The sequence below is a fragment of the Cotesia glomerata genome, linkage group LG1 (genome assembly GCF_020080835.1).
Source record: "Cotesia glomerata isolate CgM1 linkage group LG1, MPM_Cglom_v2.3, whole genome shotgun sequence".
In the NCBI taxonomy this organism is placed as follows: Eukaryota; Metazoa; Arthropoda; class Insecta; order Hymenoptera; family Braconidae; genus Cotesia; species Cotesia glomerata.
Window position 1 is genome coordinate 4,565,183 of NC_058158.1, and position 12,636 is coordinate 4,577,818.

A 12,636-nucleotide genomic window follows, 5' to 3' on the forward strand; every position below is an offset into this window, starting at 1 on the left:
AAAATGAGATTTTGTGAAACCCTGGCGGATCCGATTTACCGGAATTTACGGTGATTGCACGGTGATTTCACCGTGCACGTTCACCGTGATTTTCGGTGAAATCACCGTAGTTTACGGTAAAATCACCGCGATTAACGGTAAAATCACGGTGATCCTACATTATAAAATAGATGAAAGTCTTGAAGTTAGTCAAAGGTCGAAACTCGCAAAAAACGGGCCACGATTCATTATTGGTTAAGATTTAGGCGCACGCGTAGCGCGCTATTCACATTTCTAGTTTCACCAAAAATTACAGTGATTCTACTGTATTTCATTTAAAGCTCTGGCGTAAACCGTGATTTTTTTTATCACTAAATTTTTAGCGCTCGCATTCAAAATTTCATTTTCTGATGCTTTTGAACTTGTTTTCTTAAAATTCGACAAATTTTTTTGTCATTTTTTTTCGTGATACAAAATTATACAATTATTTATAAACAATTTTGTATACTTATAAATAATTTCTTTTCCTCGAGCAGTAGCAATGAATTTATCAAATGAAAAATTATTTTCCGAAAGCTATAAAAAGAAAACATTATCACACGCTGCTTGTGTTTTTTTTTTTTTTTTGTAAATATGCCACTAATACTTCGATTAGACAGTACAACAGATAATCAATAGGATGCTTAATTTACAACGAATATTTTTTTTGAAATATTTTTGATAATTTGAAGACGAAAGTTTTGTCATTATATATTATTTATATAAAACGCTTGAGAGAAAAAAAAGCAATGAATGTTCGCTTTGCGCATGCGCCGCCAATTGTAGCGAGTTACTTGTCAAATGGACCAACTTTGATTGCTCTGTTTTTTTATTATGAACAAACAACAACAGCATTTTAGATTTTGAATAGCAACTTTCGGTGATATTCTTTACATTCATACATATTTATTTTAATATTAAATAATTTTTCCTTTTGTAATTAATCTTTTAAATTGTGAAAAAATATGTATTTCAAATTTAAAAAAATTCAAAACTCAAAAATTCTTAACTATACGCAAATTTTATAAGAGCAACTTTTGCCTTAAAATTGTTCGAAATAACAAAAAACTATTTCTTTAGTAAAAATATATTTTTTTTTAACAATTGTTTAAATAAATGGCTATAAACAATTGATGGCCCATGATTTCGCAAAAATAATGACGATGTTCAGTTTCAGCTAAACAAAATATACGGGACAAGATATTATGTCCACGAAACTCAAAATTACATGAAAAGGTAACAGCACGGTGTTTCAGGGAAATACCGTATTTTACCGTAAATTCACCGTAATCGTTTCATTTTACCGTGATTGGAGATTTCGAAGAATTATGGTAATTTTACGGTGTTTCATAAAAATTTCACCGTAAATTTCGGTGAATTCACCGTGAATTACCATGAAAACACGGTGACTTTACCGTTTTTTACCGAGAAATTCGGTAAATAACCGAATTACAGGTTTTCACCGTGAATTCACCGTGAATCACTTTAATTACGGTATTTTACCGTGATTCGGATCCGCCAGGGAACAATTTAACGAGTTAATTATTAAATTTAATCTTCCTCTTTTATCAGCTTGCTTATACCGAAAAATGCAAAGGACATAAAATAAAATTAAAATGTTTTAATAAACACAATGGATTGAAGTTTTAAAGTAATTTGCTCTCCCGTAATTACTGATGTGTATTAAAGTGTACACAAGCGCAAATCATTTCGTTTCACCTGGCGTCAAGTGAAACTATTAATAGACCCGTGAAAAGTTTAAGCCCGATAATTATATTAATTAAAAGCTCTGTTGAATACTGTTTAGCATGCAACCAATGCTGGTCTGTGTACACACTACCTGAAGAGTCAATACAACTTTCAGTCCGTCTCCATATTCTGGATTGAATTCTGTTATACACAAATTTGCGATATTCACTTAGTTAACTCTTCAAGATATAACAAACTAATTAACCTGACTCTAGGTGTATTATTTTACAAATTTACCCGCTCAAGCTTCTCAAAAGAATAAAACTTCTCTTAAATATTTCATATATTTGTATCACGATACCTTCATCACCCGGTATCACGTAATCTCTGCTATGTAATGATAAATCTGTACTTGGCTGTGTCAGGTACCACCTTCTTTGCGGTGTTACATAAATATACATATACATATATATACATCGAGTATATAAGATTTATAGAGAATACATTACACACGACTTTAGTACTGGCGCAACACGATTGTAAATAATGTATTCAGTTTAAAGCTGATAAACGGTTGCATATGAATCAAAGCATCTTCAATAAAATTTTTCTAAATTATTTATGATTTTGTTTTTAATGGTTGATCCAAAAATGACTAGATTTTTTTTTTACTTATAAAATAATTTTACAATAAACTAAATCCGAAAGAATTTTTAAAAAGCCAAAAAACTTTAGGATTGATCGTTGTTTGTCGTTTGAAGTCCAGAATTTTTGAAAACTTTGAAGGAAATTCAACTTACAAAGTTCCTTATTTATTCACAAGGATATCGAGGAGACATTACTTGAAATTTTGTTAAGCGCCTGAATATTAGCAACGTTGCAAAAAATTAACATTGAATACAGTCCCCGACCTACGGCGCTCGACAAAGGCACGCGACCTAAAATCGGGTTATCAGATCAGGCTGGATAGTTATGAGATTTGTTTGAAAACTTTTCTAAAAATGACCTGGTTAATTCTATAATTTTTATGTAATAATTAAGGATTTCAGTAAAATCTATTAAGAATTGTTTCTAATTTATGATAAAATTCGATTGATTAATTATTAAAGAGAATTTTAAAGATAAATTGAAAAACTTATGTTTTATGTATTTAAATTCATTTACAAATATAAAATTTTATATGGAATTTTATATTTGAATTAAAATTTCATTCAGAGTTGAAAGCGAAGAAAACAAAATAATTATTTCATATTTTTCACTTTTGATTCATCCATGTTTAGTTATGTATCTTAGTTTTTTATGTTATGAAAAAATTGTACTATACTGTTAAGTTTACTCATGTTTTTTGAAATATTCGACAGACCTTTAACAAAGACGTCATAAAACTTAAAATTCAGAAATTTATGACAGTCAAACTGAAGTAGTTGCCATTGTCAAATAATCTCTTTAGTGACAGACTAACCTTCGACACAAGCGGACAAATTTGACAATCCATCTGTTTATCAGATGGCGACCAGACTTTTCCAACTAGCAATCTTCTCACACTTAGTTTAAACAACCCTTCTTTAAATAAATAATACCCTCTCCAGAATCCTTTCATTTAACAACAATTCCCCAACTTCAGTTATTTTCTACCAACCAAAAACGGAAATACCCTTCCCAAAATTGCACTCTCTGACTGACGATAGTTTGACTAAAGATCGAACAAGACAGTTACTGACAAAACCTCGCTCGCCGAGCGCCTTATACCTGACCTTTACCGACTTTTGTACCGATCAAATTAATGTAAAAGTATAGTCAGTTCTAAATTTAATAAATCAATACAAAAACGAAATATTTGTGATCTTTTTAATTAAAAATCACAAAATTCTTGTTAAATTATCACCAAATTAATTTGCAAGAAAACAATCCAACTGTGAGAGTAAATATGTAAATTTATGACGACCATACATATTGTATGACGAAAATAACAACACGATTCAATCGCAACGTTGATTTTAATATAAATACTAAAAGTTAAAATTTTTAATGTGATTTCAAAAATGTAATAATGCACTCAAGTTAAATTGTACATGTACATTAATATGTAATATCATTTACGGGGTTTTCCAAAATAAAGACCGGATCGTAAATAAAATTTTAACGAACCCTCAAACTCAACTTGCGTAATATAAAATGTAAATAAAACATCATTGCCTACTCGTAAAACAATTCAACCGCATTACTTATACATACACAGTCATAAAATTTTATTAAAATAATGAAACATTTTTTTTTTTTGTTTCTTTTAATTAGTATTAAATAATACTCAGACTCATTATTATTCTCGTCTTTTTGAATATACTTTCTCATTATTTTATTTAAATTATCGCTGAGTAAATAAATTGAAAAGATCATTATTAATTTTTAAAAAATACGTTTTTAATAATTTATAACAATACTTCTTTTGTGGGCTTTGAATTATTAGTGCGTGATTAAATTGACAACCAGCATAAAATCTGTTTGATGCTATTAAATTACTGCATACTATTGTTTGCCTGTATTACAATAATTTGGAAATTATAATAGTAATGTCGAGAATTGCGTAGTGAAAATTTTGTAAATTAAAGGAAGATATTTCTGAGATTTCAACAATTTATTAAATTAATTAGTCATTACAACAGTAATTATGATGTATTAAAATAAGTACACAGTAAAAAATATTGTGTATTTGCGTAAATACAGTCTGTGTTAAAAATTTTTTGTGTTAAAATAACATAATATGTGTTAAATTTCAATACTAATTTTGTGTAGACTGTATTTGACACAGAAATAGTGTTGATTTTACACAATATTTTTTACAGTGTACATTTTTATTCGATCGATACGATGTTTTAAAATTTAATCAGGAAAATTTGATTATCAAGACAATTAATATCGGTTTGTATTATCGAAAGAGTAATAATTATGCGATAATTTAAACTTGAAAATTTAAACTGTTATTTATGCTTATAGCTGTGATAGCACGAAATTTCTGGCCATGGGATTTAATAGGATCTGAAAATTTACCCTAAATTACCTTATATCAGTATTTTCATTGTCAAATAAAATTTACGCACCATAATTAACACATTAATTTTTTGAATATTAAGTATAATAATTTTATGAAAATTACACTAAGAGCATTTAATTTTTCTCAACATTTTTTGTTAAATAAAAAATTATTAATTGAATGATTAAAATTTGTATCTCATAGACTAAATAATTAATTGGTGTTTTCAAAGTATACATCACACATAGCTGCTAATTAAACGTTTACTCCTTTATTCATCTGAAATCGTGGAATTTGTTATATTGCATCTGCAAAGTGCTTTCACCCATCAGTATCGTCTTCTCTGATCCAAGGATTCCTTGAATATGTGTACTTTGCTCAAACAAACTCTAAAGACTGATTACAAACGGTGAGTATCTTACCATTTATCTACGATCTTGGTACATAACAGGACGAAGCTCTCTAACGAAGATGCTTTTCACGTTCTTGTGATCGTTAAAATGAACTTTTAGTTCTCTGATGTTAAATACCTGATTTATCTGATGAATAAACGTGTATATGACGTATTATACATTATTCCTTAAGAGCCTTTTATGAAATTCAAGTCTTGATATCATATTACAAGGTATTCAAGTTTTGATACTTTTTACTTTTTTAATTTATATTCTAATTCGAATGTTAAATTACGTAATGTCTGTTCTCATGTCATGTAACTTTATTCAATATATTTGACGCAAAGTTTTCATTTTATACTCCGAGATTTCAAAAAAAAAATTGTTAAAGTAATAGATAACTAACTCGCAACAATACGATGCATGTTTCTGACTGATTAAAATAAAATTCATGAAAGTTATAATTTAAAATGAAAAGTTTTTCTGACGAATAAAGTAGTAATACATGTGATGCGCCATCTACCGGTCGGGAAATCAGTATTTATATAAAATCTAAAAAATTTTTGATATCAATTAATTAAAAACTGTTTTGTTTACCGTGTTAATAAAATTAATTGCGGGATTGCTTGTCCTATTAAGTAGGTATTTCCTTTACTTAGAAGAGCAAAAAGTAAAATAGCAATTAAACAGCAAAGAGTAGCTGGAATTCTTAGTACTTGAGACATGATTTTAAAATGCTCGGCCATTAAAATTTAAAAAGAGGTGCTTTACTTTAAATTGTTACATCACAATTGGACACAAAGTGTCGACTTGCAATCAGAGCCATTTTTAGTGTTTACTCAGACTCGATTATCCTCATTTTTATTTGAGTCTCTTTTGCGCTCAACGATTCCCATCCAATTCGCTTTTATCTATTTTTTATATTTACGAAAGATAGTTTCCTTCTAACGCTGTTTTACGATCTATAAGGCAGGTTTAATGGGAAATTAAAAATATATTAAAATTTATCTACCGAGAGTTTGGTTTTATTTGGAATAATCAAAAATTTATGTCTTTTTAAAAAAAATTTTAAAGCTTACGTATTTATTTTTTAGTTTAATATTTATGAAGTTTTTAATAAACAAGTGCTTTGTATAGAGTGACAATAGACATAAGAATGAAGACAGGTGTCAAGTAACTTTTCAATAGGAAGCTTTGAGCCTGAAGGGAACAAGACAGTGAGTTGAGCAGTGTGCTAGTAGGTTCATTGGTAGCTTGCTGATAGGACAGTTAATACACCAGCGCCTATACAGATATATCATTCTACCGAGCTTTAAGATTAAGCTCACGGACATTTTACACGGACGAACGGTTAATCTTAATGTCATCGACCTCCGACGGTAATTAGATTTATGAGTGCTACGGGGAGACCTTTCTTTTATTCACATTTCTCATAATATTATTATCGTACTGTGAAAATATTTAAGGAAAATTAGAACAAAATTTTCCAAAGAATGATTGAAAATAATAAAAAAATTTTAATTTTTTTTTTAGTGGACTTCATTAAATATTCGAAAGCCGGTTTGATAAATTACTCTTCAGATAAATAAAGAAAAAAAATGTCGAAGATACCGCAATAAAAATATTCAATATTCTTAGGCGAATTAAGAATAAAACAATATTGCGTGCCTTAGTTGTAAATTAAATAGAAGTGAATTCCTTTGATGCAGGGGCATATTGACAGGTTAAGTTTTCCTGTTCAATCTGGCATAATTCAATATTATCTTACTTTTCTCAGGCGTCTGTCAATAAACTCGAGATATAACTGGAGTTCTTACCCTCCGCGAGCCTCGGGTTCACATTGGCTCCTTACAACCCTTCGCTAGTGAGATGAATTTTTCTGTCATAGAAATCATGAGGCTTGACATTCGTGCACTGCTTCAACAAGGTCTCGACAAAAAAAAGACCAAGATACCTTTTAAATTTGAATTCCCGAGAGACTACCGGTTCTACTTCAACTTATAAGACATCAGACACGTATTAGCTGAGTCGTTACTGTAAATCGATTCTACCACGACTGCATGTCTGCTGGGACTAATAATGTTATAGAATTGACTATTTGTTTATTTAATAAATAAGCTTGTTTTGGTTTTAATTATTAGACACTTTAGTAGTACGCTGAGAGAATTTTGAAATAGCATCAACGATCTTTATTATGTAAATTTAATATCTATATGATGGTAATTCTTACGAGAAAGTAATCATAAGATTTTTCATCCAGAAGGATACATTTACCATACAGTAAAAAATTTTACGTCAATCCGTCAAAAAATTTTGTGTTAAAAATTTTTATGTTAAATATTTAACACTTTCTTGTGTTAATTTAACACTTATCTGTGTTAATTTTACACAATAAATGTTAAATTTACACATAAAAGTATTAAATATTTAACACAAAAATTTTTAACACAAAATTTTTTGACGCAAAATTTTTTACTGTGCATCAAAGGTAGTTAAATCTAGCAATCATGAATTGAAAACCATTATATAATAATTATACTCGATCAATTGAACACTGAAAATTAAATTCTAGGATATAATTCCACTTAAAATAATTAACATTATAAATTTCATTTATACAAATTCAGTAAATAAAGCAGAAATGAAAAAAGCATCAAAAAATTAAAAGAAAATTTATTTATTTTTTAAAAGTTTAATTGTTCATTTACGATTATTTTATTGTCAGAATTACTATAACATAGATATTGAAAACTACACTGAAAAAAAAATTAACTATATTCAAAAGAAAAATTCTTGAACCAAGGAAATCATTTTGAAAAACTTTATCGTTTTAATTTAAGTCGAAAAATTTTTTAACTTTATATAAATTTAATTTGCTTTAGGAATTTTTTTATCAGCCTGTAATAAAATAATTTTCGTGTATTCAAAATAATAAATTCTGAATTAATTGAAGATTTGATTACTTATTTATTCAATAAAAAAATTATTACATTTTATAACAAAGTTCACTCCTTGAGAATAAATTCATTTTTCAATCTTCTGTAGAGTCAAAAATGAAAATGGTACTTGACATTATGAAATTATGAACAATTATATCAAACTAATAACGGATGGTATGTAAACATAACAGCAAAACACATAACAGGAGAATAGAAATTACAGAATGTGGTAACAGCGTGATTTGTATAATATGTAGAGAGAAGCGCACATGGAACAAAACTACTGACGAAACAAGAGTGAGTGTAGTTCTAGTGGTGCGGTATGGTATGGTATGGTAACCGTGGCAATATGGGCTTGTGCTTATTTGGGTAAATTTGATGTCAAAGTGAAGAGGGAGCACACTAGAGGGAAACTGTTCTGTATGTAGAGGAGTTGTAGCTAGACCGGTGCTGCAGGATCGGTAGGACAGAAAATTGGCATGGAGGAGTAACTGTCGACGCGAACAACCGAAAACGAGTGGAGTGTGTGTGAACATAGAACGCGCTCTAGCATGAAAGAGCAAGGGATTTCAGTGTGGTTTAGTTTAGAAGGCAGTTTGTACGCTTGTGGTTGCTATAACGGGTCGAGTCCGGTCTCGGATTCTAGTTGGCCTCCGTATAACTTCCCTAACACTAATATATACTACTCTCGGCGAACACACTATGTTTGTGTTTGTACTAATGTGTCTCATTATATTAATAAGTTGAAAGTGACTGTCACAGTTCCGTCATAATTAGATTCTTCCATCTTTCTCCCTTTTTTGCTAATTAATTGTATCAAAACACCATTACATTGTGTTACGCTGTTAGTTAATGAACAGCGTATCTCTTTTTAATCTCAAAATTTAATCTAATTAATTGTTTACTTAGTACTTCAAATATTAATATTAATTTCATTTACGACAAGAATTTATATTATTAAGAAAATAAATCGCAAATATATTTTAGTAAGTATTTAATGAACAAATGAATATTTCAATTTTTCGGTGCTTTAATAAATATTTCAAATGAAAATATATATATATACATATACATATATATATATATATATATATATATATATATATATATATATATATATATATATATATATATATATATATATATATATATATATTCATAGAAATGTTAAAATATTCTTCATACAAGTTCGAGGTTTTTTTTTAATTTCAGTTTTCTGTGGCCAAAAAAAATTTCATTAGTATTTTAAATTGAAAAATACATGTACTTTTATATGAATGTAAATTAATAAATTAGCAGTGAAAATGACAAAATAAATGAGCAAATAAAAGTTCTCAACTTATTATACTACATCCCGCGCGCAATGCATGCTAGTATATTAAAATATTTAATTCAAAATCATAAGAATGATTAGATTTAATTTACTGACTTTAAAAATTACATTGTTCCGATAACTAGAAAAATTTGAGAGCTTATTTTTGTTAAAATTAAAATGAAACTATTAAAACTTGGAATCAATAAACAGTTTTTAACTTGAATTTCTACCTTACCGTAAATTCGAATTCTTATTACCAATTAACAACAAAAGAAATTAAACTCCATCAAGAAAAAGTAGCCATAAAATCGGTTTTAAGTATACCCAGAAAATTGCTAAAACTTTTCATCTGAATTGTAGGACTTTATAGATCTATATTTATAGTTTGTGAGTCACATTAGTGACTGCAGTTTCTTGGTTGATTATATTCAGTTAACGTTCAAGTAATTAAATACCACTCAGAAAACAATAAAACTGGTAATTTCATCAGATCACGCATGAGAGCGATCCATTAAACGTTCTTCAGGTTCTCTTGAACTGGATCCTGTTCTCTCTGGTAAAAGAATATCTCTGATTGTACAATGGTTTTTGTTTTCAATGCTAGTGAGTTAATCATACGCTTGACTTAAAGTCTAAGTTGATAAATTCAAACTCGGGAAAACTATTCCTAATTCCAGCGCTTATACACACGCCCATATACATCCATACATAAATAACATAATTCAAAACTCTAAAAGAAAAGTGTAGTGAAGTGAAAACTAAAAAACAAAAAGGATCAAGGCTTTAGAAAAAGTTTGTTCGTGTTGAGCTTATAGTACAGAAGAGCTTGAGAGAAATACCGCACGAATTAGAGTTGAAGCTTTCAATCATTCTCGGATCGTAAAGCACTTTCTTGTTCAACTCTGAGAGGACGGGAACGTTTTATAGTTGATCTTCCTCTTTCACCAGCTCTCGTCTGCTTCCCTCTTTATCTTTATTTTCATCATCTAGCCCCCTTCTTCTTCTTCTTCTTCTGCATTCGTACAATCTTCTACAGATAGACAGAAGTATGTAGTTAGGTACTTATTTATCGGTGCAGGTTTTCTTAACTCAAAAACGACGATGAGACTACTCGAGAACCAAACCCATAATGATGACAACCAAAACGACAGAGCTTTTGCAAGTCGGATCTCCAGGGTCTCACTGTATTGCGAGAAAAAGTTTTATCTCGAAAAAACAAACTAAAAAACAAAGCAACTAAATGCTTTACGGCTGTCCTTTCTCATGGTTCATGGCATTAAAAACTTTATAATTTACAGTAACAATAGTTTCCTGAATTATTTTTCTACATGCATATATTTACATGCATATAAGCTTATATTTATATATTTATGAATATGTGTTCAACTTTTTTCCCTTATCAGCCTGAATTTGGAATGCTGGTCTTGATGAAATATAAAACAGAAAAATCCGAGTGAAATGCTCGTAAAGGCTAAGAGCAGCGGGCTCACATACGAAAGAACTCTGGAATAAAATATTTGAAGATAGTACACAGTTCGCTGGAGAACGGACCGGAGCTTCGTTGGAGTAGCAGTCTAAGCTCAGCGTAATCCAAATAAAATGAGTGGAGGACTATCAACAAGAAAGTAAGGTCGATTAAGCGGATTAAAAGATAAAGCTCTTGGACAATATGAAGCTAACGTGTTCTAGACGCGTGGCGAGATCAACTCAGATGCACATCGCTCTTTTACTCATCTTTTGATAGCCTGATATTTCTCCGGTACATAAGCCATCTGATGGAGATTATTAATTGTAAGGGTTATAGTTGGAACAGTTGCGATTTATATCTTTTATCCTCGCGGGAAAATTTATAATCTCTGTTCTACTTATTATTGTTATTATTTTAGATAAATACTTACTAACAAGTCATTACAATCATATTTACTTCCACCTTCCTTTTAACAACGGTCATTATACTCATTATAAAAAATCTTCTAATCTTTCGACCGATTAAGCCATTAGTCTGCACTTCGATAAATTTAACACCATAATTTAGTAGTACTTAATGTACTGTTACAAAACAGTTTAACACCATGGATTTTATGAATAAGTACATGAATGAAATGTTAATTACTCAATGCTAAGGCTAATTACCTTGAAAGGATAAGTTCACTTGGAAAAATGGGCAGTGAATTAATTAATTATAAGATTTTAGGCAAACATTGAGTATTTTATGAATTTTAAAGTAATTTCTTTTTTTTTTTTTAACGAAGTCTCTCTACAAAATTTAATTATCAATTTTGGAATAATTATATCTAGTTTAAAGCTTTTAATTATCTGTAGGATATCGGTTGCCAAACAATTAACTCGTCCGCGTAATAACCTCGTTACAAAATAAATTAGTGTAAAGTGAACTCATCAGAAACTACCTTGCAACATAAAAGACGAAATTAATGTTTTAATATTTATTAATTTACGAAATTACCCATTCCATGATTTAATTCTTGTAATGAGAAGAATAATATCCTGTATCAAGATCGAAAGCTATTTAATTTGTGAAAAAAATTGCTGTTTAATATCAATTGTTATGTGAATCGTTAAAAAAATAAAACGAATGTAAAACCTGTTTCACTATGAAGCTAACTTGGCGTTGAGCGCGTGATGGTATTCTATTATCACGATTTTCTCGTGTAAAAATTATCCGACAATCCACAGTGTTCAAACCCACTAATTAAAAAAAAAAAATAAATAAATAAACAAAGATACGAGTAGAAATTAATTCTTTTCATTTCAATTTCAACTTTTTTTTTGGTATAATATTCTTGATTGAGTATATTGCTCGATAAAATGGAGCAATATTCACAAACACGAAAGTAATAATCCAGATTCACTCGAAACCGTAAAGCAGTTAACGAAAAATCTATAAAATCGGTAAGAATTTGAATAAAATTATTTTAATACTCGGTATGCAGAGAAATTGAAATGGTGGATAGTAATGGAGTCTCAAAAATAATAAAATAAAAAAAAAATTTTTTTCACTTAATAAAATATTATCAAAATAGCAATATTTATTGGTACGATATAAATTGAACCTTTCATAGTTGGGTTGTTGAACAAAACAATACAATACAAATGGGAATAAAAAATCCGCCAATCGATCAGCACAAAGACAAGAAAAATCTCAGAGCATTTTATTTCACTTCTTTGAAATTTAAATATATATTTGAGAACAGGGATTTATTTTCTAGATTAAATAAATTCACTTAAATTTAT

At 29.1% G+C, this 12,636-nt stretch overlaps 1 protein-coding gene and 1 long non-coding RNA gene across 4 annotated transcripts in view; one reads left to right on the plus strand and one right to left on the minus strand.

Moving 5' to 3' along the window:
- Positions 1-12,636, minus strand: part of LOC123263207 (opioid-binding protein/cell adhesion molecule homolog) — a 100,353-nt gene that overhangs the window by 56,165 nt on the left and 31,552 nt on the right. The gene's annotated exons all lie outside the window — the stretch shown is intronic.
- Positions 26-9,324, plus strand: LOC123263220. The gene is made up of 3 exons (XR_006509127.1): positions 26-276; positions 7,619-7,621; positions 9,311-9,324. It is a non-coding gene; the product is annotated as an uncharacterized LOC123263220 (long non-coding RNA).